We start from the raw sequence: 8,084 nt of genomic DNA on the forward strand, positions 1-8,084 counted from the left end.
CATAGATAAAACAATTGTCTTTTGCTAGTCACCATTATTTGCACAAGCCCATGGCACTTTACGCTGCGTAAATTAGCCTAGCAGCTTGCAGACTTTTCCTCTACTCAGCAACAATTTACAAAATAATTATACTTTTTTTGCCATTGGTTTAAGTCACTGCGTCTCCCGATACAACCCTATGATTGAATTTCAGTGTTACGTAATGTAACAGGTTGTCGCCAACATGAGTTACACTTCACCTGCGTCTCTGCACCTCTGTGTATATGCTGACATATCGTTAAGATAAGCCAAGTTGCGTCACAGGGCCTACTGAACCAAGGGCGTTGCATAGCGAACCAAATGTCTTGTTACCATACAGTTCAGGACAAATACACACCTAGAGGTAGTCTACATTATACTAAATTAATTTTTGATAAAATTAAAATAAGGGATGGACCATGAATTTCAAATTTTTGAATAGTCATTAAATTGTAAAAGTGGGTTTTGTCTTTAGTTTTTATCCTTTGTTTTTACCAGTGCCTGGTAGTGATGTGTTACTACCATAGACTGTATAAAAAACAATCTGGCTATGTGTCACTCAGCTGTTGCCACACTCTGAAGCAAGGATTATACTTTCCGAGTATGCGAGGATCCATAAGTGTCCGCATGACGAAAATATATCAAACCGGTTTGAATATTTTTTTCATCGGCCCAACCATACTTGTGCTCTTTTCTGGTCTGCAGGTTTTCTATCCTACAACAAAGTCCCCCTAATTCTATTTTTGCATACCTGAAATTAAAATCTTTTTACTTTTAGTTTGCATGTATGTTATCCCAGATCTGAGGCCATTTTCTAGATTTGTTTACCTTTTTATCATTCATTGTATAGATTCATTCACTGCACTGTAAGAGCACAGCACAAAACACATGTTTGATGAAAACTAATTTAGTTAGTTGTTTGGTGCTGCTGCTGCTTTATGGCATGTCATGCTCCCAAGCATGACTGGGTTTACAGTGCCCTTTGTGTAGTAGCTGTAGCAACTCCATTAAAAGTGTTTAAAAATGTCAGGGGCGTAGATGCTGTACACCGTTTCCATGGATGTGTTTTGTGCAATCAATCTTGGTGTGAAAACAACCTACATTAGTTAGTTCTAAACCACAGACGCTCTTATTTCTTGTCTGCTGCACCTGTGAAAGCAGTAGAAGTGTGTGTTCCTCTCACTTAAGACTTAAGACTTGCCTTGGACGCTGACACTAAGTGCACTCCCCACATTATTTATAGTGCTTTTATTCATGCAGTGCATTGCAGGTTAAGTGTGTGTGGTAAGGTAATGCAGTCCAGCTGGGGTAGGCATCAGTAGGTCATCAGACTTAGTTGAACTCATTAGTAGGGATGCGAACGGTCAGATCTGAATAGATACTGTTCCTGTTAGATATTTTATCAGTTCTTGAAGTTCATATTAGATATGTTCAAATTATAATGCATAACATTATGATTTGACATTAGCATTGTTTTGTGATTAATGGTTACTTTAATACTGTTGATACTGATGCTTAATACAGATCAGAGTTTCCCAGTCTATTCGAAGGGTAAAGCTCCAGGTCGACATTTTTTTTTTTTTTTTTTTACTGTTCAGCTTTTACCTCTGGACGTTGTTGAGCTAGATGCAGTCAGATGTTGGGTCTATGGAATGTGACTTTGCCATGACTATGGACATTAATGGTTAATCAGTAGGGTTGAGCGATGTCTACAATGAAACATCGGGATGGACGATGTCATGGGGCAGCAGTCATCTTATGTGCATGTGTTCTCGCACAGACTTCACTCGGTAAAGAAAAAATTGGTAGACTATTAAGTTACGTTACAAGTCGCGGTGGATATTTTACGGACCAGGTAAAGCAGCTTTGAACACACCGGGTGCAGATGTTGGTTTCAGTTGTTTGATAGGCTGCGTCATTAATAAGGCGACGTGCGGCTCACCTGCTGCCGCGTAACGGATCGTGTGTGGAAATATACGGAAAAAAGACGAGTTCTCAGTCTTTTAAGCGACTTTATAAAACATACTGCTGATGGAGAAAATGGAGCAGACGGGGGAGAGAGAGGCGGGGCAAGCCGCTGTGTTTACCTGAGGTGTAGGTGTGTGTGTGTGCCAGAGTGTGGGGAGAAGAGAATTCCAATGCCGGCTCAACGTCTTGAGGTCTATCAGCCATCATCGATTACACATGCCATTTTTCACACTATTGATATAGATGTAAGAAGAGATGGCTAAGTGCAAGAGGATGAGGATCATGGGTATTTGTCTACATCATGAATGTAGAGGTTATTTCAGCCTGTGAAACATTCCTTATTTCCAGCTTCTCAAATGTGAGGATTTGCTGCTTTTCTCTGATTTCTTTTCTATTATTTAAGCAATTACATGACGTTACTTTCGACTTCAGGAAACTGTGCCGAGTAATTTTCACTATTTTCTGGACACCTTTTAGACTAAATGATGAATCGATTAACCAAGAACATAATCGGCAGATGAATCAATGGGGAAAAGAATCCTTAGTTGCAGCCCGGCTGTGAAAGACGATATGATGTGAGCCTGCCTGCTGATAAGGGAAGATCGTTCCTCCATTTTGCAGCTAAACATGAGAGTTGTGGTCTAGGTGAATCAAAGACCAACATGCAGCAAGGAAAAGGTGTAGTGTGTCCAGAGGCTGCAGGGCCCAGTTCAGGACATTTTGAATATATTGTGCTCAGCAGAGACACAACAAAGCAAATGAAACAGGACATTGGAAAATCTGATTAAAGGTAAATTTGAGTTAGCATTGCCTTCATGGAACAACTTGAAGTTGATGAGATGTCTCTCAACGCAGACATCTCATCAACTTCAAAGACTGCCCTTGTTTCCAGAGAAGCTGAGGAAAGCGGACAACTGAAACAGACTTGCACAGCGGCATTTCACAAATTGACTAGTGACTCACACACAGTGTACATGCGCTCTACATGAGTCTAATAAACTAGAGTAGAGAACAGAGGAATTTGAAAGAGGAAAAGACCTCTGTTTTGGTTGGACAGAAGAGTCTGTAGCAGCTGAAAGATGACGGCGTCTAGAAAATGCTGACACAATGTCTCTGCATTGTGAAAACTGGACTTAAGGGCCAGAACTCTGGCAAAAATCAACAAGATAAAAGACCATTACTGTAATATGTATAGACTGTAAAATGTAGATACTAAACCAATGGCCTTTTAATCAAATGATGATGAAAATTGTCCCCTTGACTTCTGCCAAAAGAATTCTCAATTAAGGAATGAGTCTTTGACAGCACCCTGATACATTCAATGTCCTGCTGCTAACAACTACAAAAACATAATAATTGAAAATAAATAAAGCAATTTTCATAGTCAATAAAAGAAATGCAACTGTCACACGCACACACACAGACTGGGCCCCAATGGAACTTGTTAAAGGCAGTGAGGCTGAAAAAGATCACTGAAATTCTTTAGAAACGGTGCAGACACTTCACAGCTTTGGGACCCAGAAGGTCATTTAAATAACCTTGATTAGAAATGACTCAGCAAAAGGTCTGGGAGAAAATAAGTGAGAGCAAAGAAAGTGCTATAACAGGAATGTACTAAGAGATAAACATTCATTAAAATGAAAAAAGTGAGGAATCCGTACTTTGATAAGTGATACTCCAATCAAAATCTGCTGAGTATCACACGCTTACCCCTGTGGGCTTGAATGGAGGCTGTGAGGAGTTTGCAGATAATTTATTTGCTCATCTTTAGACTCATGGTGCTTACAATGGATTCAAATAGTCACCCAGTTTCAGCTTAAGCAAACTATCATCTACACTTGTATTCACAAGTTGCATCACCATTCAAGATTTGAATGCATTTATCACGTTCACTCACTATGTATTATACAGGGAGCGGAGATGAATATTTAGCACTTGGACTCAAATTAAGGATGATACATTATAACTTCATAAAGTGGTTCTTTGGCACTCAGTGAATTTTCATCTGTAGGGACATTTCTGCCATCTTGCTTTGAGCAACAGACAACAAATATATCTTCAAGCATCAATGTCCTTTTCTTTGTTGCCTTTAACCACAGATGATTGCATGTGGTGGCGGTGGACACTGTTACGGCATTATACTACTTGTGCCTCAGTTCTGCCCCAACTAAATGTACAATAGGGCATTTTGAGCCCAGTATGAAACATTGCATATTCTCATTTGAAAAACCCCTTCTGTTCATGAGGAGAATTGGAGTAGGTCATTTCTGGTTGTTCTGTCCCCAATCCAAAAGCACTTACATGGAAGTACGGAAGCACTGGTAGAAGGTAATTGTTGGCTAACTTAATGATTTAATTTTGTTAAAAGGATACATTAATGCCTTGGATATGTAATTGGCAATTATCAATTTAACCAAATATCTTAGTATTAGAGGATTTTCATGTCTTAACCGATTTTTAAAAAGGGGGATACCACAGACATAACAGAATTAACCTATTTTTAATATTTCAATCCTAAGAATGCACACACACAACAGACAGTTCATACTAAATGATTTCAAGGTGGCAATCCACAAACTCGCATGATCAAACGTGACCAAACATTTACCAAACATGGAGGAAGACCGTCGTCATCAGCTGGTTGCACTTGTGTGCGCTATGTTTTGACCAGAAAAACAAAAAAGAGAATAATACTGTGGATAAAATGATAAACTCATGGCTGAGAAGAGGGAATCAGCATGGTTTATACATATTATAGCATGAGCAAGTACACAACATGTTGGTGGAGCTTCCCAGCCAGCTGACTGTTGCCAGTTTCTGATCGGAGGCTTCTAAAGTTTCAAATTCAAAATGGGTAACCCTTAAGATTATGTCTGTAAACCCCTCATTAGCCAATAAGCTACTGATTATCTGGCAAATTTAATTTAATAAAAGGTTTAGAAAACTAGGTATCTGACCAAAACTGTGATAATTACTTATTTGTGGTTTGCCTATGTAACATTCTACCAGTGTTTCCTTACAACCCTGGCAGCCAAATCCAACTAGCATTTGGATTGGAGCCACATTGGTACAAGAGGTGTGTTTCCATCAACTATTTTCAATTTGTACAAAAAAATAAAATAAAAAATCAGTTAAAATTACACCTGGCTAGTGTAACACTGTCAGGTTGAGTGAGCGTGCAGGAAAACTTCTAAGTGCACAGAGCAGAGGTGTTGAAAGAGCAAGAGAGACACTGAGCAAGTGTCCAAGGGTTTAAAAACTTTGAGAGAGGGCAAAGAGTAAAACCGAATGAGAGAGGTTATTAGTGTCCTCTTATGTGGATAAAAGCAAACAGAACAATATATTTTCACACAACAAAACATTTTAGTTTTCTCAAATAAATGATAATGATTCTCTACAAAATATAATGTATGTGCTTGCAAAAACATTTTTATATGCTTTAAATGTCCCACATGCGTGCAACAGATATTGTATATTGTTGGTGTGGTTTATCCTGTAGCATGAAAAAGCAGATGTCTTCAGCAATGTAGATTCTCTGTCATGATGTAAGTGATACGAAACATCTTATGAGAAGGCCTTCAGATTTTCGGGCTACTGACTGACATCCCACAGCCACAATGACTCTAATAACATGCTTTAAGCACCACTTACCAGGGAAGGCTTGAGAACTACTGACACACTGTGAAGCACTTTCAGACGCCAGAGATAAAGGCCAAGCTTCAACGGTGCATTTCACTCGACAAGTATCACCTTCTCTGTTCACAAGTGCTGTGCACTCCCGGCATTCCCAGCATTCCTTGGTCAGGAGGCATGTAAGGAGAAAGGAACTGCTCCTTCCAGCACCTGCTACAAACACTTAACACAGCAGCCAGAAAACCTGGCTTTAACTTTGTGTTAAGCAACACTCTCACCTGCTTTCCGACCTACCCTCTCCCCTTCTAGAGAAATAAATGTAAGGAAGATTTTCCTCAGACTTCCTAAGTTCCTAGCCTGCTGAGTCAAATGTTTCTGTCTCCACGCAGTAAGAAACAAGAGGGGTTTGGAACCTCCCAGTTAAAACCAATTTTTAAATCTTGACCATTTTCCAAATATTTCCAACACCCTCTCAGTTTGGTGCACAATAGCAGCAGCATTTAGCTCAGATAATGGATGCCATGAATCTCTCTCTGCATTTATCCTCAGCCACCACATTCTCCAGTGTCCGCTATTAGGCTGCGACGCTACTGAATGCCCAACTCAACATATGCTCAACCTCAAACAGAAATCGTGGCGGGTGGTGATGGCGCAATGGATAAGACACATGCCTTTGGTAAAAGCGTAAGCTAAACAAATAAATGTAAATGTAATGTGGTTTGTATGCACTAGTATCTCAACACAGTTGCCACAAAGTGCAGGCCTTTTCCCTCACATGAGGTTTGACAGCAGATTTGAGAATGGACACCAGAAAGCTGCCATAGGAAGAACCAGCATTACTGAACCTCTGTAGCAACTTGCTACACCACAGCATTTCCAAAGCTGCTAATCAAACTGTAAGATATGATATCAGTACTGAACTTAAGAGCTTTAAACACAAGCACTCTGCACAGGTAAGAGCAGACTATGGAATGGTTCATCACAACTGAACCAAAAGCACAAATGAAGCAGAACTATTTCCAGCTACTACAATTGTGATGTAAGTATACCTAGTAACTTTATAATAGATCATTTTTATATTAATGTACCGTAAAACCTCAATTTATAGCCCAGGCTTTTATTTGCTTAAATCACTGAACTTACCCTGCCTATACTTGAGACAGGACTTTAATTCCTTTTGCACAAAACTCTTGCTCAGCAAGAATATGAAATAGGCTACTTTCAAACTGTTTATTTTAATCAGTTTGAATATTAGTTGTATAAAAATGAGGATTTCAAATAACATAAGTTACAATTCATTAATTTGATCTAGCTCCGACGGACAGCTTAGGCACTTTTATTTTGTAGGCAGCAAGGTGACGAAAACAAGCATAGCCAACAACACGGTGCAGGATGCAGAGAGAAGTGTGGCAGAAGTTAGCAGACAGTAAGCGATGGACTACATGTGACAGTATTCACAACTTGGATTCATTTTTATGAAAGCAGCTTTGATTCTTTTGATCGGTGGACCCTTACAGACTAAAGGAATAAATAATCGAGGAACAGACACATTCGGACTTTATGGCCTCCTGAAAGATCAGGAGCCATGAATTAGACTTTGGGCTTGTTAATTCCATTAAATTAAGTGAACGATTAAATTGTGGAGAATCTAACTGATCTAACGTTGTCCATACTGACAGAAGTTTATAGCTCAAGCGGGCAACCCAGTGGACTTCAAGAGGTTTTATACACCAAAGAAACTTCAAGTTATTACTCGAAGATTTACGGTGGTATACTGTACACTGTCAGACTAATAATGAGATGTACAATCACCTGATAATATTGTGTTATTATTTTACAATAATTAATGTGCAATATGTAATTAAGAGCATAAAAAATTTGTTATTCAAGTTTTTGTTTACATGTGTCTTGTAATATCAGCGACATTTCTCATTATTAGTTACTAATCATTTCTCATGATTAGTATCTTTAAAGGAAAGAATGCCAGATGTTCAGATAGACATCCTTCTCTTAAAGTTCTCCTTAAAAATAGTTAATCCTGCCTGGCCCTTTAAAGCTGTTTGTTTGCTATGTTTCTTTTGAATAGTTGACTGCTTGGTCCATAGGAATGGTTGTTGTCCTTGTGTGTATATATATATATACACACACACATACACACATACACAGTATATATGAGGGATTGTTGTCACTTGTTATGTGAACGGACTGAAATGTAGCTATTAGACTGTGGAAGCTGATTTTTCTTTGCAACCTGATATATTCCTGTATATTCATTACAAAGAATTGACCAGGTACAGAAACCTTCACAGATGGTTGGTAACTAAGCTTGTCCTGACTGTCACTGGGCAGGTTAAAAAAAAGTGTGTGTGTGTGTGTGTGTGTGTGTGTGTGTGTGTGTGTGTGTGTGTGTGTGTGTGTGTGTGTGTGTGTGTGTGTGTGTGTGTGTTACAGAGTCCAGAATGGCA

General features: G+C 39.0%; 1 protein-coding gene across 5 annotated transcripts in view; it reads right to left on the minus strand.

Annotated features, from left to right (window-relative positions):
- Positions 1 to 8,084, minus strand: part of arhgap32b (Rho GTPase activating protein 32b) — a 229,049-nt gene that overhangs the window by 175,520 nt on the left and 45,445 nt on the right. The gene's annotated exons all lie outside the window — the stretch shown is intronic.

The sequence above is a fragment of the Micropterus dolomieu genome, linkage group LG23 (assembly GCF_021292245.1).
Source record: "Micropterus dolomieu isolate WLL.071019.BEF.003 ecotype Adirondacks linkage group LG23, ASM2129224v1, whole genome shotgun sequence".
NCBI lineage: Eukaryota > Metazoa > Chordata > Actinopteri > Centrarchiformes > Centrarchidae > Micropterus > Micropterus dolomieu.